This window comes from Capricornis sumatraensis, chromosome 9 (genome assembly GCF_032405125.1).
Source record: "Capricornis sumatraensis isolate serow.1 chromosome 9, serow.2, whole genome shotgun sequence".
Classification (NCBI taxonomy): Eukaryota; Metazoa; Chordata; class Mammalia; order Artiodactyla; family Bovidae; genus Capricornis; species Capricornis sumatraensis.
The window spans coordinates 13,366,273-13,378,922 of record NC_091077.1 but is presented as its reverse complement, the minus strand read 5'-3'; the positions used below and the strand labels follow the sequence as shown (position 1 = coordinate 13,378,922).

General features: G+C 39.5%; 1 pseudogene; it reads left to right on the top strand.

The window, feature by feature from the left end:
* The first annotated feature begins 990 nt into the window (after positions 1–990).
* On the top strand, positions 991–12,262 carry LOC138085676 (zinc finger protein 709-like; annotated as a pseudogene).
* Positions 12,263–12,650: the final 388 nt, after the last annotated feature.

The window sequence follows — 12,650 nt, the reverse complement described above, 5'->3', positions numbered from 1 at the left end:
GAGCAAAACTAATAACAAAAACAATGAAAAAGAAATGAAACAGACCTAGCATAGAGTCTAAATAGGCTCTTCCTTGAGAAATGATGTCCCTTACAGGTGGTGCAGAGCCCTATACCACGGTCACAGGATAAAAATCTCTGGAACTGACCAAGCCCAATAGCAACTGTTGCCATAAGACTCTGGATATAAACCGGTCAGTTCCCTGACCCCATATAAAATAAAATACTCATCCTACTATACACCCTATAGCATCCTAACCAATCACCTAATGCCACCATTCCATTAGGAATTTTCTCTGTCTTGACCCTGTAAAAATTGGCCAAAAGCCTTCAAAAGCTTTTGGCTCCCCCTTGAGTCGAGTCAGCTCGCTGTTCTAATAGCATCTCCCACTCTAAGAAATTTTATTCTTCTGTCGTTCTGCCTCACGTCTGGAAATTCTTTTCCAACCCATGCACGGACCAGGACACATGGATCAACTTGTTTGCAGGACAGAGGTAGGGTCGGGGATGTGCAGAGCAAACTTGTCATTACCAAGGCATAAGGGAGGAGGGATAAATTGGGACACTGGGATGGAAGTGTACATGCTACTATCTATAGAATAGATGACTGATGGGGTCCTGCTTTGTAGCCCAAGGAATTCTACTCTGTACTCTGTAATGGTCTATATGGGAGAAAAATCTAAGACGAGCTTATCCACAATGCTGTGCTAGCTTCAGTTGTCCAGCATGACTGATTCACTGGACAACTGAAGCTAGCACAGCATTGTGGATCACTATATTCCAATAAAAGTTATAAATTAATTAACTAATAAAATTTCTTCCAGTGTTAAATGTACACCTGAGCACTTAATGTACCTTCCTCACATCCTGTGGCTTGACTGAGACTTGTCCTCACACGCCCTTAAGCTGACTTCCAGAGCCACTTCCTACCAGAGCCACAAGCTCTAGGATTCTTTAGCTTAAGTATCCATTGAGTGGCAACAGGGCATAGATGGGTGGAAGGCTAGCGCTGTCGAAGACCAAAGATGAAAATGGAGCCAGTCCCTTTATTACAGATGGTGAGTTCACCATAAGTTCCACGTTTCTTAACAAGAGGCACAGTTCCATGCCTGGCCACACAGTTTTGCACCAAGTCTTTGCCCCTAGAGGACCCAAGAGGCTCAAGTTCCAGGCAGGACTGACCTGGATCATCCTCCTCTCTATACTTGTGCCATCTTGAAACAGAATTGAAGGCATCCTTGGGCCTGGAAAAAGGAGATAACGATTTCAAAGGCCTGGATCACCTGACTTCGGGGAAAACAAAACTGAACTTAAAAGTTTCACCTCGATACTCCCGGCAGATTGCATCAGCCCGAGACTTTCAACTCCCTGCCCCGGACCCCACTGTTGTTCAACTGTGAACTGCCCTCTCAGCTAAAGATCACCCAGAATGCCCCGCCTTACTAAATCTTCCCATATCGCTTCCATAAACCTTGCCTTAAATATGAAACCTCCCTGATCCCGCATGCGCTCAGCTTGGTCGTTAGACCGACAGTCGCCTCTCCTTGACTGAATAAAGGTAACCTGTCTCTGTTGAGGTCGTCTTCCTTTCTCATTGCCTCGTCTCGAACTATACCTTACAAGAATCATGAATGTGGAGAAGATAGCAGAGGCAGTCCCTGTTCAGTTCAGTTCACTTCAGTCGCTCAGTCGTGTCCGACTCTTCGTGACCCCATGAATTGCAGCACGCCAGGCCTCCCTGTCCATCACCATCTCCCGGAGTTCACTCAGACTCACGTCCATCGAGTCCGTGATGCCATCCAGCCATCTCATCCTCTGTTGTCCCCTTCTCCTCCTGCCCCCAATCCCTCCCAGCATCAGAGTCTTTTCCAATGACTCAACTCTTCTCATGAGGCAGCCAAAGTACTGGACTTTCAGCTTTAGCATCATTCCTTCCAAAGAAATCCCAGGGCTGATCTCCTTCAGAATGGACTGGTTGGGTCTCCTTGCAGTCCAAGGGACTCTCAAGAGTCTTCTCCAACACCACAGTTTAAAAGCATCAATTCTTCGGCGCTCAGCCTTCTTCACAGTCCAACTCTCACATCCATACATGACCACTGGAAAAACCATAGCCTTGACTAGACGGACCTTAGTCGACAAAGTAATGTCTCTGCTTTTGAATATACTATCCAGGTTGGTCATAACTTTTCTTCCAAGGAGTAAGCGTCTTTTAATTTCATGGCTGCAGTCACCATCTGCAGTGATTTTGGAGCCCCCACCAAAAAAATTCTTACACTGTTTCCACTGTTTCCCCATCTATTTGCCATGAAGTGATGGGACCGGATGCCATGATCTTCATTTTCTGAATGTTGAGCTTTAAGCCAACTTTTTCACTCTCCTCTTTCACTTTCATCAAGAGGCTTTTTAGCTTCTCTTCACTTTCTGCCATAAGGGTGGTGTCATCTGCATATCTGAGGTGATTGATATTTCTCCAGGCAATCTTGATTCCAGCTTGTGTTTCTTCCAGTCCAGCATTTCTCATGATGTACTCTGCATAGAAGTTAAATAAGCAGGGTGACAATATACAGCCTTGACATACTCCTTTTCCTATTTGGAACCAGTCTGTTGTTCCATGTCCAGTTCTAACTGTTACTTCCTGACCTGCATACAGATTTCTCAAGAGGCAGGTCAGGTGGTCTGGTATTCCCATCTCTTTCAGAATTTTCCACAGTTGATTGTGATCCACACAGTCAAAGGCTTTGGGATAGTCAATAAGGCAGAAATAGATGTTTTTCTGAAACTCTCTTGCTTTTTCCATGATCCAGTGGATGTTGGCAATTTGAACTCTGGCTCCTCTGGCTTTTCTAAAACCAGCTTGAACATCAGGAAGTTCACAGTTCATGTATTGCTGAAGCCTGGCTTGGAGAATTTTGAGCATTACTTTACTAGCATGTGAGATGAGTGCAATTGTGTGGTAGTTTGAGCATTCTTTGGCATTGCCTTTCTTTGGGATTGGAATGAAAACTGACCTTTCCCAGTCCTGTGGCCACTGCTGAGTTTTCCAAATTTGCTGGCATATTCCTCTTTTTATATGTTTCTCTCTCCCTGGGCCTGTCTTATGTAAATTGAGCCAGATGGGAGTGTTGTTTGTTTTACCTGAGGTCCTCACTCTGGTCCTCGAACCTTCTTTTATTCTATTTTTGTGGGCTTTTCCCTTCCTTGTCTTTTAGCCACCGCCATTTTGGACTCCTTTTCCCTATTCTACCTACCTAACACTTAGAATCATACATTTTCTAGCTTTTTCACATTGTCTCCTTTCAGGTTGCAATACAGTTTTAATACAAGTTTCCTTCATGTGTTTTCATAGTTTGATATTAACACTTCATTCCTTTTCACTAGTGAACGTTATTTGATTGTATGAATGTACCACTGATTATTTGACTCTTGCAGGATTTGTTGCTTACCTGTTAACTTCTGCTCCCTGGGCCCCATACAACTATTTGTGTATGACTTTTGTGTGAATACAAGAGTTGTCCTCATTTCAACAAATAACAAGGAGTGGTATAGCTGGGTATTAAGATACTTAGTAAGGTAACAGTATATTTTGTTTTCAAAGAATGTTGCTGTCTTCCTTGATAGGGGTATCAATTTCCATTTTCCTCAGCAGTAAATTCCCTTGCCAATTCAGGAGCCTCCAGTTGGATCCTTGCTCTGGGAAGATTCCATGAAGAAGGAAATGGAAAACACTCCAGTATTCTTGCCTGGAGCACCCCTATGGAGCCTGGAATAGTTAATTATAGTCCATGGGGTTACGGAGAGTGGGACTCACAGTCGCCACCTAGCGACTAAACAACAGCAGCAGAGAATGAGGATGATCTTCACATCTAATTGGTAGTCTGAGTATTTTTCTTGATAGTCATGAGTGTGTAGTGACAGTTTATTGTTTTATTTGCAGTTTCCAATCGACATTTGATGTTCAGCTTGTTTTCATATTTCCTATTTCCCTTCTGTATATGTTTTTTGGTCAACTGTTGAGATCATTTGCCCATTGTTAATTGGATTATTTTATCTTCTTACTGTTGAGTTTTCATAGTTGTGGGGCTATTTTGAATACTAGTCATTTATCATATGTGTGGTATTGAGCTTAGTTGCCCAGTCGTGTCTGACTCTTTGTGACTGTATGGACTGTAGCCCACCAGGCTCCTTTGTCCATGGGGATTCTCCAGGCAAGAATACTGGAATGGGTAGCCTATCTATTCTCCAGGGAATCTTCCCAACCCAGGAATCGAACCAGGGTCTCCTGCATTGCAGATGGACTCTTTTGCAGCTGAGCTACAAGAATGCCCCATTTATCACATAAGTGATTTGCAAATGTTTTCTCCTATCCTGTGACTTGGCTTATCATTCTCTTAACATTCTCTTTCTCAGAGGAGGCATTTTCTGTTAATAAAGTGAAATTATGCTTATTTTCTTTTATAGGCCTTGTGTTTGTTGTTTGAAAATTAATCATCAAAGCCAAGGTGACTTAATTTCCTTCTGTGAAATTTGCAGGGGTTTCTTCCTTCTGTACTGTACATTTAGGTCTGTGATGATTTTGAGAGTTTTTCTGGTAAAATATGTAGTCCTGTGTCAACATTCATTTTATTTGTGTGTTTGTGAATATCTATTAATTCTCGCACTATTTGTTAAAAAACGTATATTTTCATTTGAATTGCCTTTCCTTTTCTTTGTCCAACTTCAATGTGGCTCTCTAGGAAGATACTGATTTTCTTCCAATATTAGGTAAGTCTTGCCCCATTGTTTTTGAAGTTTCAAATTTTTATTTTCCAGATTATTATTATTATTATTCTCATCATCTTTACATTGACTGCTTTGGATCTTGCTGCAGCTTGCTGACTTTTCTGTAGTTCAGGCACATCAGCCTCTCTTGTTATGGAACAGGGGCTCTAAAGCAGGCAGGCTTGGTTGCCCCGGGATATGCAGGACTTTATTCCTGGAGCAGGGTTCTTACCTGCATCCCTTGCATTGCAAGGCAGATTCTTAAGCACTAGGCTACCAGGGAACACTCTGAATATAGTCTCCTTAACCAAGAGTTATCTGTTGTTGGAGTGTCTTTCAAATGTTTCACAGAGGTAGTTATATGCCACAGAATGACTATTTGAATTTACCTACAGAGTTCAGGAACATGTTCTTACTTAGGAAGTAGAAGTTGCCTCTATTTCTTGTTTGTGATGATAAATGGATGCCTGATATTACTAAATCCTTTAAATTTTCATTTCCCCTGTGTGTCTTCCTAATATTAGTTATTTCTTTCTTCCCTTGTAGTCATAATGACTACATGTTTATCATTGAATCTGAGCAAACTCTAGGAGATAGTGAAGGACAGAGGCACCAGGCATGCTGCAGTCCATAGGACCACAAAGAGTCAGAAAAGACTGAGCAACTGAACAACAAGAATGCCACTTTTAGTCAGTCCATCTGCATAATTTTTATTCTTTCCGATGAATTTTTTCTTAAAGATTTATTTATTATTAATTTATTTATTTATTTATTTATTTTTGGCTGCCCTGGGTCTTCCTTGCTTCACACAGGCTTTCTCTAGTTTCAGTAAGAGAGAGCCAGTCTCTAGTTGCGGTGAGCAGTTGTCTCATTGGGATGCCTTTTCTTGTGGAGCATCGATTCTGTGGGCAAGAGCTTCAGTGGTAGCGGTATGCTGGCTCAGTAGTTCTGGCTCTAGGGCTCTAGAGAGCAGAGTCAGTACTTGTGGCCCATTGGCTTAGTTGCCACTTTGCATGTGGGCTCTTCCTAAAGCAGGGGTCAAACTCATGTCCACTGCATTGGCAGGTGGATTCTCAACCTGACCACCAGCGAATACACATTTCTAATGAATTTTCAAAGGTATCTTTCAAACTTGTTACATTACTGACTAATTCTCTCAATTTTTTTCCTCAAAATGGCTTTGTATTCTAAGTTTTTCCTAATTGTGCTTGCTAACAAAATTCTAGGAAGTTTTTTTTTTAACATGAAATCATTAAATATTTCAGTCAACTTGATTCTTGTTTTAGTTTATGTTTGTCCCGGAAAGAAGTCCAATCTGATTGTAGTCTTTTCCTGTACATAAAAGTTTACCTCTGGCTTTTTATAATATATTCTCTTTGCCTTTGTTTTTTTCTCCTTTTGGATATAACATGCACTGGTCTCCATTTTTGGAGTTTTGATTTTTTGTTCACTGGGTTTCTTGAACAGGTGTTGTCTGTCATTAATGTTAGGAAAACCTCAGTGCTTTTGATTTCTGTTTCTCTTTTCATTTAGTTATTTTCACTAGCTGTACCTGAAATCTCCCATTAATAAAATGTCATGTCATGTCAGGTTTCATGAATATTTTGTTCTGTGTTTTTTTATATTTTTAGTCTTTGTGTTAGACTCTAGTTAAACAGGTGTTTGGGGCATACATGTCTTTAGAGCAAAATATTTGAGGAATATTTTTAAACTGTCTTTCTTTTCTCTTCCAGGTATTAGGACTCCAGCTTGACCATTGAGTCATGCTCTGATGGTTGTGGGATAACTCCTTCATTTCAAGTTTTTCATTCTCTTCTTGTGAGATGGAGAATCACAACATTTAAATTCACAAATCACAGACTAGATTTACACGTCTCTGGGGTTATAGTGGCTACTGGCGAAACACTTGTTCTTGAAATTGCAAGATAGAAGCCTTATGTTCTTTTGGAGGAAGCCAATGATGATACCTTCACATATTTTATGATCACAGGAAAATTCATCCTCAAAGTATTATGGACGTTGATGTAACTGTAGCCCTTAACCTGTGCTTAAAGGCAGTAAGGCCCAGGATATACTGTTAGTGTGTGATGACAAAGAGTCTTTCTGGTGTGTAACTGCACTGTGTGTTTAAAGTTTGGCTCAAAGTGCCCAGAGACACTTGGGTAGAGTAAACTTTGTGGTCTAACATACTGTTAGTGATTCTTCATCTCTGAGTTCTAAGGTTGAAATCACTTGCTATCTGCATCAAGTTTTATGTAGAGAGAAGAGAAAAGCAGATTCTGTGATTATTATCAACCAACTTAAAGGCAGTGTTTCTTCAGCAGAATATTTATATTCAGACAGGTACAGGTGATTTTTTTTTCCAAAAGACTTGGAGGACATTGGGACAGTGTGGACAGCTGGGCTTGGGTCAAATTTGAGTTATACTGGTCACCTGGCCTCTGATGTTAGGTTGTACAACTAGAAAAGGCTTTCCAGTTTTTTTCTGGGTTTTTATTCATTGAAACCCTATGCAATGTTGATCATCTGCCCCATGGGGTAGTGTAAAATGTAGACCATAAGGAAGAAGATGAAAGAATTTTTCCACAGGAAATCAGTGTTCCTGAAATTGTATTTGTTTCATTTGTAAAGGATTTCTGTCATTTCCCTATATTCTCTGGGTTGGCCATGATTGTGATATAAGTAATACTGTGATCATAGAAATGATGTGCAAATAATTTCGTTTCTTCCTGATGCTATTCCATTATTGAGGATGTGTGGAATGTAAGTTTCTCATGATCAAGTCATAGCATAACTCTTGTTAAAGAACAGAATCATACGTAAGCTGCATAATATTTACAAATGGAGTATAAATGTCTAGTGTGTCAGTCTCTTGCATCTCACTGTGCACATATTTTGGATGTTTTAGGGCTCATTGGCCTTTGAGGATGTGGCTGTGAATTTCACCTGGGAGGAGTGGCTTTTACTGAATTCCTCACAGAAGAAACTCCATAGAGACATGATGTTGGAAAGTATCAGGAGTTTGGCGTCAGTAGGTAAGAATGACAAAATTCCCTTCATTGATCTATTAGAGAAGTGTTTCTTACCTGTCTATAGTGTTCAAAGATGTGGAGTGTGGAAAGACAATACATTGGTAGAGAAACTATGAGGGAAGAAAGGGCAGTTCTCCTCCAGTCCAAAAGATAGGGCTTGACTCTTTCACCTCTCTGGCCTGGGTTCAATCCCTGGTTCAAGAAGTATATCCCACAAGCTGCACAACATGGCAGAAAAAAAAAAAAAGAAAGAAAGAAATAGAAACTGGGCAGGGTCAGAATTCATCATGAACCTAAAATCCAGTGAATTTTTCTTTAATTTCTAGTACTTTCAGTCATATTTTTTTCTGGTTCTGCATTTCAGTGGCAAAACAGCCAGATCATGACATTGATGAACAGGAGAAAAACCATGGGCAAAAATTAAGGTGAGCCATATTCATGATACCCAGCATGTCTCATGTCCAAATCTTGGTGTATAATGAAAATTTTATGGGAATCAAAGAAAAGAAATAGCCCCATCTTCAAATTTATTTATTCTTGAAAATGTCTCTCCAAAATGTTTTCTTAAATATGGAAGAGATGTTGCATGTTTCCAATGTAATTTGTTTACAGTTCATATTTATAAACTCTATATTTGAATATAAATTTTTTTTAAAAAATTTTATTATTTATGTATTTCTTGTTGTAGAGTTTGGGCTTCAGTACTTTTGGTCTCAGGCCATAGAGTTTAGGCTCAATAGGTGTGGTACAAGAGCTTAGTTTCTCCACAGCATATGCAAGACCCGAGATTGACCCCATGTCTCCAATGTTGGCAGGTGGATTCTTTACCACTAAGCCACTAGGGAAGCCCTCGATATCACTTTTTAACAGAAAGGTTTAAATTCTGTTGGAAGGCATTCTGTATATTCAACTTGTTACAATTCACACAAGATAGAAAACCTCACTATTCCTATAAATCATAATAAATACAAAAATGAAAAATAATAAAGGTATTTAGAATGTTGTTCTTATAATTTACAGAAGGCCAATGATAGAGAAACTGTGAAAGTAAAGACATTAGTTTCTTTGGAGAAAACTTCAATCTAATTACAACTCTCAAAATAAGGGGGAAAACTCCTGATTTAAAACCGTGGGAATGCAGTGCATATGAAAATACCTTCATGAGTGGTTCATTCCTTACTAGATACATGAAATCTCACATTGAAGACAAAACAAGAGAACATTGAAAGTACCCTGAGAAGGTATGTAAATGCAAAGAATGTGGGAAAGCATTCTTTTCTCCCAGTGCTCTCATATCACATGAAAGGAGTCACACTGGAGAGAAACTCTATGAATGTTTACAATGTGGAATAGTTTTTTTATATAAAAACTCTTTGCAACAGCACAAAAGAACTCACACAGGGGAGAAACTCTATGAATGTAAGAAATGTGAGAAAGCCTTCTTGTGGAGAATAACCAGAATCACATGTTAACACACACTGGAAATTTACCTTATAAATGTCAGAAGTGTGAGAAAGCATTCCTTGCTCCCAGTTGGCTTAGAAGTCATGAAAGGAAACACAATAGAGAGAAACTCTATCAAGATAAGCACTGTGGAAAAGCCTTTAAAAGTCCTGAAAATGTTACAGTACATGAAAGAATTCATAGGGGAGGGAAACCCTATGAATGTAACGAGTGTGGGGAAACCTTCAATAATTTGAGTTCCTTAAAGGCACACAAAAGAGTTCACACAGGAGAGACACAATATGTATGTAAAATATGTTCTAAAGTATCAACTTGTGCTAGCGCTCTTCAAATACAAAAACAATATAAGTGCATACGATGTGGGAAAGCCTTCAGATTTAAGGAAAGCCTCTAGAAACACATGGTAACACACACTGGAGATGGCCCTTATAAATGTAAGGAATATAAGAGAGCATTCATTAATTTCAATTCTCTTAAAATACATGAAAGGAGTCACACTGGAAAGAAACCCTATGAATGTTTACAATGTGGAAAAGTTTTTCCATATCGAAACTACTTCCAAGAACACAAAAGAACTAACACTGGATAGAAACCTTATGAACGTAAAGAATGTGAGAACGCCTTCATGTGTAAAGTAACTTTTCGAAGACACATGGTAACACACTGGTGATTTACCTTTCCAATGTCAGAAATGTGAGAAAGAATTCATTTTTCCCTGTGATCTTCAAAAGCATGAATGGAATCACAATGTAGAGAAACCATATCAATGTAAACAATGTGGAAAAGCCTGTAAAAGTCCTGAAAGTATTTTAAAAAATGAAAGAATTCACAGGGCAGAGAAGCCCTATGAATGTAAGCAATGTGGTAAAGCCTTCCATTATTTGAGTTCCTTCAGTTCAGTCAGTTCAGTCGCTCAGTCATGTCCGACTCTTTGCGACCCCATGAATTGCAGCATGCCAGGCCTCCCTGTCCATCACCATCTCCCAGAGTTCATTCAGATTCACATCCATTGAGTCAGTGATGCCATCTAGCCATCTCATCCTCTGTCGTCCCCTTCTCCTCCTGCCCCCAATCCCTCCCAGCATCACAGTCTTTTCCAATGAGTCAACTCTTTGCATCAGGTGGCCAGAGTACTGGAGTTTCAGCTTTAGCATCATTCCTTCCAAAGAAATCCCAGGGCTGATCTCCTTCAGAATGGACTGGTTGGATCTCCTTGCAGTCCAAGGGACTCTCAAGAGTCTTCTCCAACACCACAGTTCAAAAGCATCAATTCTTCGGCACTCAGCCTTCTTCACAGTCCAACTCTCACATCCATACATGACCACTGGAAAAACCATAGCCTTGACTAGACGGACCTTAGTCGACAAAGTAATGTCTCTGCTTTTGAATATGCTATCTAGGTTGGTCATAACTTTTCTTCCAAGGAGTAAGCGTCTTTTAATTTCATGGCTGCAGTCACCATCTGCAGTGATTTTGGAGCCCCCAAAAATAAAGTCTGACACTGTTTCCACTGTTTCCCCATCTATTTCCCATGAAGTGATGGGACCGGATGCCATGATCTTCATTTTCTGAATGTTGAGCTTTAAGCCAACTTTTTCACTCTCCTCTTTCACTTTCATCAAGAGGCTTTTTAGTTCCTCTTCACTTTCTGCCATAAGGGTGGTGTCATCTGCATATCTGAGGTTATTGATATTTAGATATCTTCAAACTTTTCAAATACATGAAAGGACTCACATAGGAGAGAAACCCTATGAATGTAAGCAATGCGTTAAAGCTTTTATTTCTCCTGTAGGACTGCAAAACCATGAGAGAAATCACAGTGGAAAGAAATTCTATACATGTAAAATGTGTAGTAAAGCATTCAGTTATTCCAGTTATCTTCGAAAACATGAAAGAAATCATACTGGAGAGAAAACTTACGAATATAAGGAGTGTGGAAAAGGCTTTATTTTTCTTTCAAGCCCTAGAGCAGACATGATAAGTCACTCCAGAGATGGACCTTATAAATGTAAAGAATGTGAGAAAGCATTCACTACTCCCAGTTCATTTCAAATACATGTAAGGACTCACACAGGAGAGAAGCCTTATAAATGTAAACAATGTGGGAAAACTTTCAATTGGCCACTTCCATTTGCCGACATGAAAAAAGTCATAGTGGAGAGAAACCCTCTAAGTGTAAGCAGTGTAGTAAAGCCTTCAGTTGTTCCAGATCCTTTCAAAGCCATGAAAGGAGACCATTGGAGAAAAGCCCTATGGATGTAAAAAATGTGGTAAAGCCTTCAGTAGTCCAAATTCCTGTCAAAAACATGAACGAAGTCATACTGGAGAGAAACCTTATGAATATAAGGAATGTGGAAAAGCCTTGAGTTCTCTCACCAAATTTCAAAGACATGTAATGAAGCACACTGGAGACAGACCTTATAAATGTAAGGAGTGTGGGGAAAGTCTTTGATTCTTCCAGTTACTTTCAAAGTCATGAAAGGATTCATAGTGTAGAAAAACCCTTTGAATATAAGGACTGTTATAAAGCCTTCGGTACTCCTAGGTCCCTTAAAAAACATGAAAGAACTCATACTGGAGAGAAACCTCATATATGTAAAGAATGTGGTAAAGCCATTAGTTATCCCAATTTCTTGTAAAAACATGAAAGGAATCATACTGGGGAGAAATCCGATCAGTGTAAACAATCCTAACAGTGTAAAGCCATCACTTATTTCAGTTCCCTTCGAAGTTATGAAAGAACTCAGTGGAGAGAAACCCTATGAATGTAAGGAATGTGGGAAAGCCTTCATTTTCCCCTCAAAATTTCATTTACACATGATAAAGCACACTAGAGTCAGAGGCTATTTGTGTAAGAAATGTGGGAAAGCCTTCAGTTGTCCCAGTTCATTACAAAACCATGAAAGAACACACACTGGAGAGAAACTGTATGAATGTAAGAATTGTAGTAAAGCCTTCAGTCGCATTCATTCTTTACGAAACCATGAAAGAACTCATATTGGAGAGTAACCCTATGAATGTAAGAAAGTGGGAAAGCCTTTAGTTCTATCACCAAATTTTCAAGACATGTGGTGAAGCACACTGGATAATGTAAGAAATGTAGGAAAGCCCTCAATTTTTTCCGTTCATTATGAAATCAGAACTCACAGTGGTAAGAAACAGCGTGAATGTAAAAATTATAGGAGAGCCTTCGATGGTCCCAGTTCTGTTCAAAACCTTGAGAACACTCATAATGGAAAGTAGGCTTATGAATGTAAGAAATGTAGGAGAACTTTCAGTTGTCTCAGTTCATTCTGAATACAGAAAGGAATTCACACTGTAGAGAACTCCTTTGAATGCAAAAAAAATATGGTAAAGCCTTCAGCAATTCCTGTTATGCATGAAAGAACTCAGAAAC